This window comes from Rhincodon typus, chromosome 1 (assembly GCF_021869965.1).
Source record: "Rhincodon typus isolate 14 chromosome 1, sRhiTyp1.1, whole genome shotgun sequence".
Taxonomy (NCBI): Eukaryota; Metazoa; Chordata; class Chondrichthyes; order Orectolobiformes; family Rhincodontidae; genus Rhincodon; species Rhincodon typus.
The window spans coordinates 113,296,022-113,316,311 of NC_063332.1; positions in this window are offsets into that span (position 1 = coordinate 113,296,022).

A 20,290-nucleotide genomic window follows, 5' to 3' on the forward strand; every position below is an offset into this window, starting at 1 on the left:
TTTGGCCCCTATCTCTCTAAAACCCTTCTTATTCATGTACCCATCCAGAAGCCTTTTAAATGTTGTAATTGTACCAGCCCCCACCACTTCCTTTGGCAGCTCATTCCATACACCCACCACCCTCTGTGTGAAAAAATTGCCCTTCAAATCCCTTTTAAATTTTTCCCCTCTCACCTTAAACCTATGCCGTCTTGTTTTAGAATCACCTGCCCTGGGAAAAAAACCTTGACTATTCACCCTATCCATGCCCCTTATGACTTTATAAACTTCCATAAGCTCACCTCTCAGCCTCCAGAGAAACTAGCCCCAGCCTATTCAGCCTCCCTATTGATCAAATCCACCAACCCTGGCAACATTCTCGCAAATCTTTTCTGAACCCTTTCAAGTTTAACATCTTTTCTATACCAGGAAGAACAGAATTGAACGCAATATTCCAAAAGTGGCCTAAACTATGTCCTTCAGGGCCACAACATGACCTCCCAACTTCTATACTCAATGCACTGACCAAAAAAGGCTAGCATACCAAATGTTTTCTTCACTACCCTGTCTACCTGTGATTCCACTTTCAAGGAAATATTAAGCTGTACTAAAATGTAGCACCTCACATTTATCTATATTAAACCCTGTCACTCGTTGGCCCATCAGCCCATCTGATCAAGGTCCCATTATACACTGAGGTAATCTTCTTTGCTGCCCACTACACCACTAATTTTGGTGTCATCTGCAAACTTACTAACCGTACCTCCATGTTCATATCCAAATAATTTATATAAATGACAAAAGGTAATGGACCCAGCACCTATTCTTGCGGCACACCATTGGTCACAGACCTCCAGTCCAAAAAAACCCTCCATCACCATACTCTGTCTCCTACCTTTGAGCCAATTTTGTATCCAAATGGCTAGTACTCCCTGTATTCCATGTGATATAACCTTGTTAGCCAGTCTACTATGCAGACCTTGTGGAACACCTTGCTAAAGTCCATACAGACAATCTCCACTGCTCTGCCTTCATTAATCTTCTTCGTCACTTCTGCATATTTCTCAAAATGGATGTGCCAAAATGTGCTGTCTGGGGTGCTTCACCTAGCATTTTGCTGCTGCCTCTTATGTTCAATTTTCTCCTGTATAAAAAAAGGGAATTGTGTCATTGTGCATCCTGGGTGATATGACTATCATGACTGAACACCAGCCAATGTATGTGAGCTACGAAAAAAATAAAAAAAACTGTGGATGTTGGAAATCAGAAACAAAAAACAGAAGTTGCTGGAAAATCCCGGAAGTTTTGGCAGCATCTGTGGAGAGAAAGCAGAATTAACGCTTCAGGTCCAGTGTTCTGAAGAAGGGTTACTGGAACCAAAACGTTAACTCTACTTTCTCTCCACAGATTTTGCCAGACCTGCTGAGATTTTCCACCCATTTCTGTTTTTGTATGTGAGCTATGAACTGTGAATATAAAGCTTGAAACAGTGCTGTGTGTGTGTTAAGGCCAGTAAGGCATTTGAAATGTACTATTGATTTCTAACTCTTAGATTTTGTTGTTAGGCGGGTGATTGGGGACGGTGAATTGAGAAGTGGCAGAGGTTAGTGATGAGATATACTATTTGAAGACGAACCCACTCACTTTGGCATTTCACACCAGATTATTAAACTTCTTCTTGCAACGGATCTGTGTTCTTGGAGAAACATTCCAGGAATTGTGCTCCACTGTTCCTTTGTCACACAGCTTCCTGCCACATTGCAGATACAGGACATCTTGCCTTCTCTCCATCTCTTCTACCAAGACCTCCAGTATATCGCTTCAACAATTCACTTTTCACTCTTTCATGTGAACAAGGTTTACTTCAGAAAAAAAACTCTCATCACTTCTTGCAGCCTTCATGCAGCCTTCATGCATCTCTCCTTCAAAAGGTGCAGGCTGGTTTTGATGTAACACTAACAGCTAGTGATAATGGGTCCCTACTGATGCATGCAGCTAATGAAAAGATGGGGAGAGCTGGCTATGCATATAGCCTATAATGTATTATTTGCAATACACTGAAAGCATGCAGCTTAATCATGTGCTATGATAGTCATGCCTGTTTTTAGATTATCCAGTTTAACCTCCTTGAAGCTTATTGCATTGGGAAGATGTGTTTTTGTCAATTGAGAATAATACCATGGTCTGTCTCAGGGTTAAGTTTCCATCTTTGCAATTCAGCTGAACAGCCAAGTACAATAGAAAGCTACATCACATTCTGTACCAAAAAGTCCCCAGCTAATATAATTAAAGCCTCACTGTGGTCAGACATGGACTGTGAAATTCCAGGCCAGCAATCATTGATCAAACCCATCCAATAGATGAATTTCCGTAGTAATACTCAAAGGGATTCTCGTCCTCAAATAATTATAGCTTCAATTTGTAGTTCAGCAGCATTTCAAAATACTGATAATAATCTTGTGCAGCAAGTAAAGAACTTTGCAAAACTGGAGGAAAATACATGCCAAAAATAGCCACATGAATTGCAAAGGTTGAGGCATGCTAACTACTTCTAATGTTACCGTAAGACCATAAGATATAGGAGCGGAATTAGGCTATCCACCCATCAAGTCTGCTTCACCATTCAAACATAATGGCCGATATGTTTCTCAACCCCATCCTTCTGCTTCTCTCCTTAATCCTTGATCCCTTTACAAATCAAGAACCTATCTATCTCTGCCTTAAAGACATTCAATATCATGGCCTCCACAACATCCTGTGGCAATGAGTTCCACAGATTCACCACTCTCTGGCAGAAGAAATTCTTTCTCATTTCAGTCTAAAAGGTCATCCCTTCACTCTGAGGCTGTGCCCTTGGGTCCTAGACCCTCCTCTAGCGGAAACATCTTCTCCCCATCCATTCTATCCAGGCCTCTCACTATTCTGTAAGTTTCAATGAGATCACGCGTCTTCCTTCCAAACTCCATCAAGTACAGACCCAGAGTTCTCGACCGCTTCTCATATGACAAGCCCTTCGTCCCAGATCATTCTTGTAAACCTCCTCTGGAACCTCTCCAATGCCAACACATCTTTCCTTGGAAATGGGGCCCAAAACTGCTCACAATATTCCAAATGCAGTCTGACCAGAACGTTATGCAGCCTCAGCAGTACATCTCTGGTCTTGTATTCTTGCCCTCTTGAAATAAATACTCACATTGCATTTGCTTTCCTAACTGCCAACTGAACCTGCATGTTAACCTGAAGAAAATTAGAACTGAACTAGAACTCCCAAGACCCTTTGTGCTTCAGATTTCTGCAGTCTTTGCCACTTTAGAAAATTTACAAAATGCACATTTGACAGGTGAGATGAGGCTTTGATACAGGCAATTATATGTCTAGTCTAAAGTAACTAATTACGTGAATGAAAGTCTGTTAAATTTCACAGATTTCTGACCCTCAGCAATCACTTTGGCCTATGATAATGATTGCTGCGGTAACTTGACCTTGCATTGTACAAACCATAGAAAATTGGCTGTCATTGGAGTTGATGGTGAACCTTTGGCAGCAAGCCTTCCATTACATTGCATTTATCATAGTTTGGTTTTGTTTGCCTAGGTATTTCTGCATTGTTCAATGCCCTTCATTTCGCTAAGCAAGCCTTTTTGTTAAGTTACAAACTGTAACTAACAAATTTCTGAAGAAGGGTCTAGGCCCGAAACGTCAGCCTTCCTGCTCCTCTGATGCTGCTTGGCCTGCTGTGTTCATCCAGCTCTACACCTTGTTATCTTGTGAATTTCCAAACTGTGATTGGATCTAATTCTGATTCAAACTGATTTTTCTAGAACCAATTTAATCCATCTGGGCCCAAGGGCCAATTTGAGTTGACCTGAAAACAATTTATCTTCTTCAACTTTAAATTTAGCCAGTGTGCTGATTGAAATCTAAAATTTGCTTTTGTTGGATAATAGCATCATTAGCATTTCAATCACATTTTAATGTTTTCAATTTAGAGACCTTCGTAGAGCCAATCCCAACACTACAAAATGCCAAATTGACCAGAAAGGTCAAAGTAAATTTGAAAATATATGTTTTATTTCCCTTTTTGTTTTGTTCTATGATATATGTTACACAACAAAAATTTTCTTCTCTTATTACCATGCTCAAAAAGACAACTGCCACATGGGTCATCTTACGGAATGTAATCCTGGTCTACAAAATAATGGAAGGGAAAGATGGTTGAAGGAGGCAAGAGGGTCTCTGTGTGAGGTATCATGCCAGAAGGTGATTGACAGTGGGAGAGATGTCTCTAGTACAGCAAACAAGTCAAAATTGAAACCATATTTGCTGAAGATTTTAACTTCAGAATATAATGGTAATTACATTCAGCAATGGTAATTATAGAATAAAAACCGAAAGAACTGCAGATGCTGTAAATCAAGAACCAAAACAAAGTTGCTGGAAAAGCTCAGCAGGTCTGGCAGCATCTGTAAAGGAAAAAACAGAGTTAACGTTTCGGGTCTGGTGACCCTTCGTCAAAACTGATGTTTTGAGGAAAGCCCAGACTTTGTGACAACAGGGCATCAAATGGTGTCTTCTATTAGAGTCATAGAGTGATAGAGTCGTAGAGTTGTACAGCATGGAAACAGACCTTTCGGTCTAACTCATCCATGGAAACCAGATGTCCTAAATTAATCTAGTCCCATTTTCCAGCATTTAGCCCATATCCTTCTAAACTTTTGCTATTCATATACCCATTCAGATGCTTTTTAAATGTTGTAATTGTACCAGCCTCCACCACTTCCTCTGGCAGTTCGTTTCATACATGCACAACCCTCTGTGTGAAGTTGCCCCTTAGGACCCTTTTAAATCTTTCACCTCTCACCTTGAACCTATGCCCTCTAGTTTTAGGCTCCCCTACCCTGGGAAGAAGACCTTGGCTATTCATCCTATCCATGCTGTGAAGGTGCCAGTGTTGGACTGAGGTGGACAAAGTTAGCAATAGTCATTCAGTCATTCAGTACTTCCCCGGCGTGGAGAGGCCACGCCATGTTCTTCGCAGCCTTCAACATGTCATCAATGATGATGAGCATCTCGCCAAGATCATCCCTACGCCTCCACTTATCACCTTCAAACAACCGCCAAACCTTAAACAGACAATCATTCGCAGCAAACTACCCAACCTTCAGAACAACATCGACCACAACACCACACGACCCTGCCATGGCAACCACTGCAAGACATGTCACGTCATCAACATGAACACTACCATCACACATGGGGACACCACCCGCCATGTACGCAGCAGACACTCATGTGACTCTATCGATGTTGTCTATCCCATACACTGCAGGCACAGATGCCCCGAGGCATGGTATATTGGCGAGATCATGCAGCCACTCCGACAACAGATGAATGGACACCAAGCAACAATCGCAGTCAGGGAATACTTCAGTGGTCAAGGACATTCAGCCTCCGATCTTCGGGTAAGTGTCCTCCAAGGTGCCCTTCGAGATACACAACAATGCAGAATCACTGAGCAGAAACTAACAACCAAGTTCCATACCCATGAAGATGGCCTCAACCGTGATCGTGGGTTCATGTCAAACTACACGTAACCCCACCACACTGTTCTGTATCTGTAAAACCTTCCTTATTATCCTGTTTTGACACCATCACCTGGATAAATTATTATGATCTCTCTACCTTGATTAATTTTTACAATTTTGGATTACTTATGACTTTAGTTAGACATTCGGCATGCAACTGTTATACCTATCATGTTATTTTAGTCATTTGGTTTGTCTCCAGCACCACCTTGTTTTAATTTTTTAAATAATTATCTTTATGCCTCAATTAATTGGATTATAGGTCATCCCTTTGCTTGTTATTCAACTGTTGATACTTTACTCATACCATCTAACAATTCGGATCACCTACAGCGACTTACTATTTGACACTCCACTCACACCGTTGGTATGATATTTTGATCTGTCTGCCCATTGATCTCTCTGCCTGTAAATTCTGTGTCTGTGTGCTCTTCTCTCTCACTTCACCTGATGAAGGGGCTACTCTCTGAAAGCTTATGATTTCACTTAAACCTGTTGGACTATAACCTGGTGTGGGGTGACTTCTGACTTTGTCCTCCCTATCCATGCCCCTCATGATTTTATAAATCTGAATAAGGTCACCCTCAACCTCAGATGCTCCAGGGAAAATAACCCAAGCCTATTCAGCCTCTCCCTATAACTCAAACCCTCTAATCCGGGCAACATCCTTGTAAATCTTTTCTGAACCCATTCAAATTTCACAACATCTTTCCAATAGGAGGGAGACCAGAGTTGAACACAATTTCCAAAAGTGGCCCATCCAATGTACTGTACAGCTACAACATGACCTCCCAACTGCTATACTCAATGCGCTAACCAATAAAGGCAAGCATACCAAATGCTTTCTTCATTACCCTGTCTACCTGCGACTCCACATTCAAGGAATTATGAACTTGCACTCTAAGGTTGCTTTGCTCAGCAACACTCCTCAGGACCCTACCGTTAAGTGTATAAGTCCTGCCCTGATATGCCTTAACAAAATGCAACACCTCACATTTATCTGAATTAAACTCAATCTGCCACTTCACGGTCCATCAGCCCACCTAAACACTAAACAATAGTTAAACTCAGTCTTACAAGTTTAGATTGTTTGAGTTCTTTGTATGGCAGCTTTGTTGAAAATGCAATTGCATAATGTCACACCAACTGAAACAGGGCTTCTGAAACCACAATGAGTAGACAAGCAACTGTGTATTTCTTTAACCAACCAGATTGCAGGATTGTGAAATTAACAGCTCAAGGACGGAGCAGGAAGGACAAATTTATAAGAGTGAAGGTAATGGCATTTCAGATAAAGAACGGAAGTAAAATGAAGGAAAGAAAGATTAAATTAAACCAGAGAAAAGTTAGTAAAAATAAAACTTATACATGATCTTCAAAAACAATCTCCACTCTCAATCATTATCTGAAGGAATAAGACTCATTTGTTGTAATATATAACATTCAGTTCCAGAGAGGTTGATTGGTAATAATTAACACATATCAAGTTATTGAAAGGATATTTATATTTTTGAGTTAAAGCATTTTGCTGAATGAGATTCAATGAATCCAGCCTGCCATGATTCACAGCAGCTTTTTTCACTCAATCATCCACTCTTCATTTCATTAATTATGCATCCAAGCTTTATGGATCTGTCTCCTGGAATCATGTGGGAGAAAGGTGGAAGTGCTGAACCCTCAGAGGATACACTGACTATCCCTGATAGGCCCATTCTTTACCAAATGCAAGTAAATCCTGTCCCTGAGAATCTTCTCCGATAATTCCCCGCCACTGACCTAAAGCTCCCTAGCCAATATGTTCCTGGATTAATCCTGTAGTCCTTACTAAACAAAGGAACAACTTTGGCAATTCTCAAGTCTTCTGTGACCTCAACTTGGCTAGAGTGGAGAAAAAAGTTTCTACTAAGGCCCAGCAATCTCCTCCTTTGCCTCCCTCAGTATCCTGATAGATTGTGTCAGGCCCTCAAGACATATTTTACATTGTTGTTTTTCAAGTCACCCAATGCCTCCTCCATCTTAATATCAACACATCCTAGAATATCAACATACCCCCTCATAATCTTACCATTATCTAGGTCCTTCTCCTTGGTGAATACTCATTAAGGATCTCACCCACTTCCTCTGGCTTCATTCATAAATTCTCTCTCTTGTCCTTGAGTGTACCTATTCCTAGCTACTCTCTTGTTCCTAATATACATATAAAATGCCTTAATCTCCATGATCCTACTTGCCAAGGATATGTCATGGTCCCTTTAGCCCTCCTAATTCCTTGTTTAAATTCTTTCCTGCTTCCTTTCTATTCCTCAGGGGCCTTGTCTTATTTCAATTTCTTAAGCCTTACATATGCTTCCTTTTTCTTTTTGTCTAAACTTCCAATATTTCGTGTCATCCAGGGTTCCTAAATCTCACCATCCTTATCTTTCATCCTCACAGAAACATGCTGGTCTTGAACTCTGATTAACTAGCATTTAAATGACTGCCACATGTCAGATGTAGATTTACCCTCAAACAGCCACCCCTAGTCTAATTTCTCCAGTTCCTGCCTAATACTGTTGAAATTTAGCCTTCCCCCAATTTAGCACTTTCACCTGAGGATCAGTGGTATCCGTATCCATAACTATCTTAAAGCTGGTGGAATTATGATCACTGTGCCCAAAATCTCTTTCACTGAATCACCTGGCCTCAGTCATTCTCCAATACAAGTAAAATACAGTTCCATCCCAATTTTCATATTGTATCAAGAAGCCCTCCTGGATGCATCTAACAAATTCTGCCCTATCTAAACCCCTGGTAATGAAGGATTTACAGTCAATAATGGGGAAGTTATGATCACTCCAACTACCCTGTAATTTTCACATCTTTCCATGATCCACTTAAAAATTGTTCTTCTGTTTTCTGCTGGCTCTAGTATAAATCCTTCATCTTGATTGTAACTTCCTTATTCCTGAGTACTTTGCATATGGCCTCACTGGATCAGCCCTCCAAGATATCCGCTCTTAGTTTAACTGTGACATTCTTCTTAATCAGTAAACCACACCCCACCACCACCTCTTTTACATTTCTATCATAACTATTAGCACAATGGCTCAGTGGTTAGCACTGCTGCCTCACGGTGTCAGGAACCTGGGTTCAATTTCATTCTCCACTAACTATTAGCATAGAGTTTACACATTCTCCCCGTGTTCTGTGTGGGTTTCCTCCAGGTGCTCTGGTTTCCTCCCACAGTCCAAAGATGTTGGGTGGCTTAGGTTAGGTTAGGTGGCTTGGCCATGCTCAATTGCCCATAGTGTCCAGGGATGTGCAGGCTAAGTGAGTTAGCCATAGCAAATGTGAGGTTGCAGGGGTAGGGGTGTGGGTCTGAGTAGGATGCTGTTGAGAGAGTCGGTGTGGACTTGATGGGCCGAGTGGCCTGCTTCCACACTGTGAGGATTCAGTGAATAGCTTACAACATCCATGGAGACATCAGGTCCAACACATTTAGTGCCTGCTGCTGGGAGCATGGTCCTGCACCATATTCTTGCAGTCATCAGTGGCAAGCTGAGAGGCAGGCAAGGTGACTCCATATGCCCCATCCACTCAGGAAGAAACATGGTGCTAGCAGGCATCCATAAAGAGGAGAGGCAAGTGATGTTGGTGAATTCTAGGACATTCACTGAGTGGGTTCAAAATCAGACATGAGATAGGCCGTAGGAACAGGGTACATAATTAATGAAGGAAGCTTAGTAAGATCCAGTGAGAGAGTGTGCCAGGCCTCTTGGTGAAATAAACCTCCAAAAACTTTGACATCACTTGAACTTAGCTAAAAGAACATAAGATTCAGCCCTATATTCTGAGTTTTTCAAGCATGTGTTCATTGACCCTGGTTAGTACCCTGTATGCAGGGATCAGACCTCTGCAGGAAAAAGGAACATGTCCAGGTGTCTTCCATTTTTAAAAGATTAAACACAAGCACAGGAGACAATAATGCGTTCATGCATTCCTTATGGCAATGCCTCAACCAATGAGAGCCTACTCTCCAATCAATCATGCAGCATAAATTGGAGTTCCATTTACAATGTGACATTCTTGTGTCTGTCCTGATGAGTGAAAGATGAAATTCAACTGCATGTCTCCAGTTTTCTCACATTCACATTACTCCATCATGTGTTACATATTGTATCAAGATGGATAACTGATGGATAACTGCAGTCTCCACGCCACTTCCACACTTCAGCAAACCTAACACTGCTTTTATCCTTCAAATATATTGCATTAACAGTCCTTCATCTGTGCTTTCAAAGTTTCTTAAATGATTACTCCCTTTCACTATTATTGTGAAACTGAAGCAAACAAAAGTAAAACCATTGTAAATGAAATTTTAAACAGAAAATTTCACAAGCATATTCAGCACTATATAGCATAAATTTCTGCTATTGCTGTTCTTTTAAGTGAATCAGCATGAAGCACCAATAAGTTGCAATTAATAACCCAGCCAATCCTCCCAAAATACATAAGACTAAATCAAGTCAGTCTGCAGCAGAGGGTCATAACAGGAAGCAGTGCAAAACATAAATAATATAATGACCCTCCAAATTCATGATAACATAGAAATACAAAAGCAAATCAACTAAATAATAGATAAGCATTGGAATTTATTGAAAAAGAGATCAAAATCTTCAGAACTAGAGGCATCAATCTGCAGAAGAAAATGTCAGCAGATAATAATATCTTAGGCTTTCCACAGAAACAGAAAATAGGTGAAATCCCCAACCAGCCATGATTCTGATCACTTTCTGTTCTCATGCAATGTTTTGTAGTTGGGCAATAGTGATACAAGTGTTTAATTCAAGTAGGTAGATATTTATTTTAATATTATTTTGAGGATCTATCCATCCTCAACACTGTTTTGCATTATTTTGAATGGCAATTATTGAATAGGCTTTAAAAGGTGGGCAGGATTTCTAGACAACAGTATAATGGGGTCAAGTTAAAACAAGGTACTGTATATTAAGATAAGTGCATATCGGCCATTCTTAGCCAATCTCTTTCTGCTTTGGTATTGCTGTTTTGTTGTTAGCATATTACATATTCAAAGAGATTTGTATCATTTGTTGTAAATTGATTAGTTATTCACATGTGTGTTTACTATTGGAAGTTGGCTTATCTGACTTAATTTGATTTGGATTTGTCACATGTTGCAAAATACAGTGAAAAGTGTTGCTTTGTGTGCTCTACAGGCAGATATTACCATACAAAGTGCATCAGGGTAGCAGAACAGAGTGAAGAATACAGAGTCACAGCGCAGAGAAGATGCAGAGAGAGATCAACATTAACATTTGATGTGGTGGAAGAGGAGAGGAGAACCTAGGAGCCCAGAATGTTTTCTTCCCCCTCCCCCCTCCCCCACCACCCCTCCTCCCAGCAATCCCAAACTAGAATGTTAGATGAAAACCAAATTTTACCCTACAGAAAGAGCACACTGCAATTGGTGTTAGCAAGGGTAGAGTGTGACTTGTGGTTCTCACTGTAGTAGACATCCTGGTCTTGGTAGCTGTTGGCTAATCTGCTTGGCCAGCTCCAATAATCCTAACTGGAACTCAGTAATGAGTATTACCAATGCTGCAGGCAGGTGCACAAGGAAGGCATCTAGAGATCCTGGATGAAGGTAAGTCAGGGGAGTATTGAGAAGTGGGATTCAACCAGACAGGGAGGCGTGCAGGTGCTTGAGCGTGGGTTTTGTTGAACAGGCAGTTTGGAAGGAAAGGGAGAAACCAGCCATGGGATTGTCAATGATGCATTTTGAGAACCCCTCAAAGATAGTACCTCCATTTCCTTTCGCCCTTTTGAAGACTTTTTAAAAAAATAAGCAACTCACTCCTACTGGGCTGACCATGCCAATATGGTAATATTGGTATGGGCAGGGATTTATCTGTGACAATTGAGTTTTGATATAATGGGCGGTCTGCCAAATTCAGGGATTCCCCCTCCCCAACCCTCTGTGTTATAGGAGTCAGCTCAGGAGTGGGGAAGGTAGTGAGCTTGCCACTCATCATGCTCCATTCTAACTAAAACATACCCAGTGGGGACACATTAAACCCAGTCATTCAGGAGGGATACCAGGTTTGCCAAAAGGGATGCTCTGCCACCTGCTGGTACCCACATGACTGCAAATGGCTGCAGAAAACCTCTCCATTTGGTCAATGTTTAGTAGCAAATGGGGAGTCATAGCAGATCTGAGGTACCATTAATATTTTTGATTTACCGGATTCGAGTCACTCCCTGAAATACCTGACCGCACTGGATACACCAAAGCTCTGTGCACCTACAACATGTTGGTTGCTGTGCTGAAGATTTGTTCTCAAGAATGAGCTGGAACCTAAGCTGACTGAGCACAATCTCAACGTTGGGATCTACTCAACAATATGGGAAGTTGCCCAGCCCTGATGTGCGTAAAAAGCCCCAGGTCACCCCAGGGAAGTTATCATATGAATATTGTATCCTCAGCCATCAGCAGAGTGATGGCTATGTCACTGGCAATGTTGTCAAATGACACTTACTGAGCAACAATCGATTCAGCGATGCTCAGATTAGGTTCCCAAATGATAGTCAGCTTACGATCTCATAAGAGTTTTAATCGAAACATAGAGAAAGGAGCTAAATTCTAGACGTCAAGTGAGAATGACTGTCCTTAATATTAAGGCTAGGTGTGGCATTAAGGGCCTGTAGCTAAATTAAAGCCAATGGGAATCAGGGTGTAAACTTTCCACTGGTTGGAGTCAAATCCACAACGGGAGGATTATTGTTGGGGGTCAATCATTATAGCCTTAGGACATCACTGCAGGTGTTTCTCAGAAATGTTCTCAGCTCAAACCATTTTTAGACGCCTCATTAATAACTCTGCAACTGTAAGAAGACTTCCATAACATGTTGGCCCTTAAAACTCGTACAGGATTGAGCCCAAGTGTTAAAATGTATACATTTAAATGCAAATCCAGAATTGCTTGGTATTAGTTAATATTAAATATCACGACGGCATCTATATGAAAGTAAAAGGTGTGAGAATTGTGTGGAGCCTCAAGAGGGCAGAAGCACAGAGGAACAGTGATTGTACCTGTCAGTATTGTCTTCTCTTAGCTGGGAAATAGCTAATTTCAATTAGCTAGTTATTTACCTGTTGTGTTCAATTTCTTGAGATTACACAAGTCCTATCACTTAGCAAATAAATTTAATCAATTGATGGCCTCACCAAAATGCACTTCCAATCGTTCAGGGGAATAAGAACATTTTCTGAATGACTTTTCTTAAATTAGTCAAGTCCTGAGCAGCGGACTGACTTTGAGCAGTAGGGTACCACACCAAGAAAAAACACAGAAGATCCTGGGAATATTCAGCAGGTCTGGCCAGATCCATGGAGAGAGAAACAGAGTTAATGCTTCAGGTCATGACCTTTCTTTCAATGGAACCCAACCACCCTGAATTCTGCCTCTTCAGGTCATGTTGGCAGGGATAGCCACTAACTTCAGTTAGAGCTGCAGAAGGTGCCCTTGACAAAATGCTAATAACCAAGCCTATATTTCCTGGCACAGGCAGTGTCCTGGGGAATTATCTTTTCAAGATCTTGGTTAACAGAATGTCTGATGCAGAACATGTGCATCTACCATGGAACATAGGGCTGATGCATCAATTGCATGGTTAGTTCTTAACTTTGACTGCTTCTTTCTGCAGGCAAGTTACAATATATTGGACACAGAGGTCTGCCAACCTTGAACATTCCAGATGAGTTGATTAAGAAAAATCTTTGCATCAATTATACACTTGAATGTCAATCTGTCTAAAATCTGTCATTCGTTGTTTTGGAGATGGTTGCAATAACGGTGAAAGAGAAAAATCTAAACTGTTCAGCACCTGATAATCCATACCAATTTTCTTATTATTTTGATAGTACATAATCTGTGAAATATTTGCAAATCATCAGGGTTCATGGGACATAGCTGCAAGGCATGATACTCTGGAGATTTAATATGAAGTTCAGTTGGCTAGACAGGCTAGTTCGTGATGAAGTGTGATGCAAACAGCGTAGGTTCAATTCCCCCACTGGCTGAGGTTACCACGAAGGTCCCTCTTTCTAAACGTCTCTCCCCGCTGTGACCCGCAGGTTAAATCACCACTAGCTGTGTCTCTCTAATCAGAGAACAGCCCCATTTGCAACTTTATCTTATGAAATAACTCCACTGAGACTGGTATCCTGTCATGAAGTCACACTTCATTTACACATGGAGAGTTTATGACACTTACCCATCTCCCTCAGAGCCAGCTCTCACAATGTCAGAATGTCTGTCACTCCTGTTTATATCTGTCAAACAGGGGTCCCTGATTGGGCCAGGTTAACAGCCCCAATCAGGGAACTCATATTCTATGAGATCCTCCTGGCTGACCTCGTTACAATCACTACACCTTACACAGCCAGTTTTGTACAAACTGTGAGGTTTGAGCGTGAGTCTTCCAGCTGTGCAAACTACATCAAGGTCAAGTGCTTTGGAGACAAAAAGGACTGCAGATGCTAGAAGCTAGAATCAAAAACATGTGGAGCTGGAAAAGCACAGCAGGTCAGACAACATCCGAGGAGTAGGAAAGTCGATGTTTCGGGTCAGAACCTTTCTTCAGGACTCATGTTCAGTCGTGTTCAGATTGCAGGTCACTGCGTGATGATGCTACAGTGCCTTGAGAAGTGTCTGACGCTAGTGGTGCTGTTGATAGGAATGACATTAGAATATACACTCACTGATCTGGACCACTCATGTGAGGTCATTGAATTTCTTAAAGCACAATGTCTAAGGCCTTGGGATATGATTGGCATTCATAGTTATTGTGTCCCTTTGCCTGCTGAGACATTTTCTGGAGGCTCTCCTGCATCCCTGTGAACTTCTCTGCAAATCTTCAATCGAGATCTTTGACCCAGTGTTGGGACATCTGAGAGCGCTGTCACATTGTCCCATATCAAGCTCAGTTTGACAATACTTCCAGTACTGCTCCAGCCAAAATGTATCTCTCTTTTAAAAGGTTTGGGTTGGCTTCAAGTGGTGCAGACTGGCTCAAACTCACGCTAGCCTCTGATGATTTTGCACCCCTCTGTTCACTTGTGCAATAATTCTCCAGCTAGCTGCACATATCAATGAGCGAGTCACATGAAGTTTGTGTACTGGCTACATTGAAAGCACTGGATGCATTTAATTGTGTATCATAATCCCTAGGCCTTTTTTTTTCAATTTTAGTGAATTTTATGACCAATTTGTTCAAAGTACATTGATGTTTTCATTGGAAACTAGTGTTTAGCTAATGATTCCAGCAACCTTCACATTGTAGGTTTCCCTCTTAAAAAGACAGCAGGATTATTTTTTAATTTAGTTTGATTGTCATCTTCTGGTCATTGACCTTCATGCGGATATCCTTCCACGTGCAGATGTTGAAGTCAAAGTTCACTTTCTCAGTGATCATGTGCCAATCTATTTGCAACTTTTTTTTTGATTTATTTGACAGCTCTGTCTCGAGTAAGACAGCCCAGAACCTCGCAACCTTCTGTCAGGATATCAAAGTCCCTGCGGGGGATGGCACACTTTGACTTGTGAAATATGGCTCTGGCTTTAAAGCTTTTCCTTCCCACACAGCATAATATGCAGAGAAGCCACTCTTTTTATCACTTACAAGACTATCTAGCCATTATAAAAATATGAATGTCATTATCAAAACAAAACAACAGGTCTAATGATTAACCTGTTTACTTCAGTGAACAGTAGAAAGTGTCAGCCAGCAAGGGTAGGTGGATCAAATTTAAAAACTGAACTGGACTAAAACTGACAAAAGCCAACAATGAACTGACAAATTGTTAAGTGAGTCAGATATTAGAGCTGTTTTCTGACTTTGATCTCCTCATCAGGGAACTTCCCTCACTGAGAGCCCAGAGTACAAAGCTTTTAAAAATTCTTTTGCTGCTTTCAAAGATGCCATTAAGGACTGTTGGTTTGTTTATTCAATGTTAGTTCAAATGGGAGAGGGCAGGGTGTACTTGACATTAATCCAACAACTAAAATGCCAGTACAAGAGAAATGAGTCACAAAACAACTTTAGTCTTATTTACTTATATGGATCAAGATTACTGTTGAGTAACATTATACGATACTTATGTGTAGTCTCTCTAAATCTGATATTAGAAGCACAGTCTTTTGATGATCTGTCATCTTTGAATTGTACCTGTTATTTTCAGGCTTTCTAAAGTTTCTTTGGTACAGTGTACATCAATCAAGATGGAGTCCAGCAGTTAACCTGATAATAAAGGAACATTTTATAGTGTTTTTATAGCCTTACGATATCGCAAAACACTTTTGCTGATTTAGAGATGCAGGAAAGAATCTTGTGCTTTGGCTGGTTTGGAGATTAAAGTCTACTTAGAACATAGAACATAGAACATTACAGCGCAGTACAGGCCTTTCGGCCCTCGATGTTGCGCCGACCTGTGAAACCAATCTGAAGCCCATCTAACCTAAACTATTCCATTATCATCCATATGTTTATCCAATGACCATTTAAGTGTCCTTAAAGTGGGCGAGTTTACTATTTTTGCAGGCAGGGCATTCCACGCCCTTACTACTCTCTGAGTAAAGAACCTACCTCTGACATCTGTCCTATATCTATCACCCCTCAATTTAAAGCTATGTCCCCTCATGCTAGCCGTCACCATCCGAGGAAAAGCTCCCACTGTCCACCCCATCTAATCCTCTGATCATCTTGTATGTCTCTATCAAGTCACCTCTTAACCTTCTTCTCTCTAACGAAAACAGCCTCAAGACCCTCAGCCTTTCCTCATAAGACCTTCCCTCCATACCAGGCAACATCCTGGTAAATCTCCTCTGCACCCTTTCCAATGCTTCCACATCCTTCCTATAATGCGGTGACCAGAACTGTACGCAATACTCCAAGTGCGGCCGCACCAGAGTTTTGTACAGCTGCAACATGACCTCAAGGCTCCGGAACTCAATCCCTCTACCAATAAAACCTAACATACTGTACGCCTTCTTAACAACGCTATCAACCTGGGTGGAAACTTTCACTGATCTATGCACATGGACACCGAGATCTTTCTGCTCATCCACACTACCAAGAATCTTACCATTAGCCCAGTACTCTGTATTCCTGTTACTCCTTCCAAAGTGAATCACCTCACACTTTTCCGCATTAAACTCCATTTGCCACCTCTGAGCCCAGCTCTGCAGCTTATCTATGTCCCTCTGTAACCTGCAACATCCTTCCGCACTATCCACAACTCCACCGACTTTGGTGTCATCCGCAAATTTACTAACCCATCCTTCTACGCCCTCATCCAGGTCATTTATAAAAATGACAAACAGCAGTGGCCCCAAAACAGATCCTTGAGGTACACCACTAGTAACTGAACACCAGGATGAACATTTCCCATCAACCACCACCCTCTGTCTTCTTACAGCTAGCCAATTTCTGATCCAAACCGCTAAATCACCCTCAATCCCATGCCTCCGTATTTTCTGCAATAGCCTACCATGGGGAACCTTATCAAACGCTTTACTGAAATCCAAATACACCACATCAACCGCTTTACCCTCATCCACCTGTTTGGTCACCTTCTCAAAGAACTCAATAAGGTTTGTGAGGCACGACCTACCCTTCACAAAACCGTCAGAGTTAAAGTTTCGGGTCCGGTGGCCTTTCCTCAGAACAGTTCTGAGGAAGGGTCACCAGACCCGAACCATTAACTCTGCTTTCTCTTCACAGAAGCTGCCAGACCTGCTGAGCTTTTCCAGCAACTTCTGTTTTTGTCTCCAACATTATGTGCCTGTGCTCTGGCCTTCTTCAGTCCTGGGACTCTATTGTTCTTGCAGTAGCCATCACTCTTCAATGACAGTACTGAGCATAATGTGGAGGGGCCGGTGTTGGACTGGGATGGACAAGGTCAGAAATCACACAACATCAGGTTACAGTCCAACAGGTTTATTTGAAAGCACAAGCTGTCAGAGCCTCACTCCTTCTTCAGGTATTAGTGAGAGAGGTGGTATCAGGCACAGAATTTATAAGTAAAGGATTAAAGAGTCACACCACTGCTGAGGATGTATTAAACAAACCTAAGATGCTGTCAAATCTTTAATCGGTTAGAAGGTTTTAATTGATTAATATGTATATGGAAATCCCCAAATTTCTTTCAAGTCACCGCCCTGAGAGAACTGAAGGTTTTTTAAAGTTTTGGCAAATATCTGTAACTCAGGTTGTGAGTGAGTTTGTTGACTTGCTCACCGAGCTGGCTTGTTTTTATTCAGATGTTTCGTCACCATGCGAGGTGATATCATCGGTGAAGCCCCCGTTGAAGCGATGTTATTCTACTCCACTTGGAATTTATACTGTCTGGTCCATTATGGTGAGTACTGTCATTTCCAGTTTTGATCTGTGTGGGTTTAGATATGGGATCCAATTCTATATGTTTGTTGACTGAAGTATGCCTCTAGGAATTCCTGTGTGTGTCTACGTTTGGCTTTGGCTACTATGGTTACTTTGTCCCGGTTAAATTGATGGCCTTCATTGTCTGAATGTACTGATATTAAAGACAGTTCAGTGTGCCGTTTTGCTGCTAGCTGATGTTTGTGCATTCTGATGGCTAGTTTTCTTCCTGTCTGTCCAATGTAATGTTTGTAGCAGTCATTGCGTGGTATTTTGTAAGCCATGTTCGTTCTGCATGTTGTGAGAATGGGGTCTTTAATCCTTGTAAGTGTTTGTTGTAGAATGGCTGTGGGCTTGTGGACCAATATGATTCCTAGTTGTCTTAGGAGTCCAGTTGTCAGTTCCGATATGTTCCTGATGTAAGGAAGTGTGGTCAGTGTGTTAGATCATACTGTGTCCTCCTGTTGTTATCTGTTATGTAGGCATCTGTGGATGAAGTTGGGGAGATATCTGTTTAAAGCGAGGATTTTGTATAAGTGTTCTTCCACTTCCCGACATAGTTCCAGAGTTTTGCAGTGTGTCCTGGCCCAGTTAAATAGTGTCCTAATGCAGCTTTGGTTGTGGACGGGGGGGTGGTTGCTGTGGAAGTTGAGGATTTGATCTGTATGGGTTGCTTTTCTGTTTACTGAGGTTTGGAACTCCCCGTTTGTCAATCATTCTACTTTAACATCCAGAAACGGAAGTTGATTGTTGGTTTCTTCTTCCTTTGTGAATTTAATCCCTGTGAATACACTGTTGATGAGGTGGTGGGTCTCTTCTAATTTGTTGCGGGGGGAGACACACACACATACACACACACACACACACTCACACACAAACTCTCTCTCTCTCTCTTCCCTCCAACACACACACACTCTCTCTCTCTCTCTGTCCCACCACACACCCAACACACACATGGACACACACATGTAAATCTATGGGGTGAATTTGTATTTGCAGACACATTGTATTTTGATCAAATAGCACGCCATGTGTAGACAGTCAGACAATTTGGCATTTTATAAATTCCTGCTTTAGAAATAAAATCAGTCTGACTCCAAACCAAAACACAAACAGGTTCTAAACAAGGCCTCACATCTAACATGCATTTTCTGACCTAAAATGTTACCTCTTCTTTACACTGATAAAGACTTTAGTTCTCTCAGGGCAGTGACTTTAAAGAAATTCAGGGATTTACATATACATATCAATCAGTTAAAACCTAACCGATTAAAGATTTAACAGCATCGTAGGTTTTTTTTAATACATTGTCATCAGTGGTGTGACCCTTTGATCTTTTACTTATAAATTCTGTGCTTGATACCACCTCTCTCACTAACACCTGAGGAAGGAGCTAGGCTCCAAAAGCTTGGGTTTTCAAATAAACCTGTTGGATTATAACCTAGTGTTGTGTGACTACTGAGCACTGTAGGTTAATATATTAAAAAATACACTTTTTAAATTTCCATTTTACTGAGGTTAGTAAGATTTTTCATTTCTCAGGAATATTATTATTAATGTTGTAAGTCTTAAAATTCTTTAGTTTGTTCTTTACAATTGTCTTGAATGCTGCTCCAATGCATTTCACAGAACAGCTTGGTCTAGAAATTTGATAATGTTGTACCCACTTGTAAGTTGTGGGGCCTTTAAACATGGGGCTGAAACATCCAACAAGACTGCCAGGTTATAGAGGCATTCCATGTCAGATGTGCATTGTTAGTTATATTGGTACATTCCAAGATCTTGGAACGTTTGGGAAGATTGGAGATGGATGTTAGTTGGTCAGAATGGAAGGGTCAACAGTGGGAATTCAGAGGAGCTAAGGGATTTTGATGGGAGCATTGACCTGAAAAGTTAGTTATGTTTCTCTCCCCATGGATGGTACCAGATCTGCTGATTATTTCCAGATCTTCTTAATTCCATTTCATATTTTCAACATCTGCAGAAGTTTGCTTTGGGATCTTGGGATTTTATTTGCCTTTTACATCTAGAAAGTACTGTTGGCAGTATTAGTACCCTAATAAGAAATGTCTTCATGTAGCAGTCTTCTGTTCATTATTTTAATTGCTCTATTAACTTGTTTAATGTTAAACTGTCAACATCTCAGTTCATGAGGGGCAATGCACAAACAGCTAAAAGGGCAAAGCATCTAAAAAGATTTTGATGGAGAAGTTAAATTTGGCAGCATTTAAATTATATGGCTTATTTACAGGGACATCATGTTCATGGGAAAAAAACATTTTTGTCAT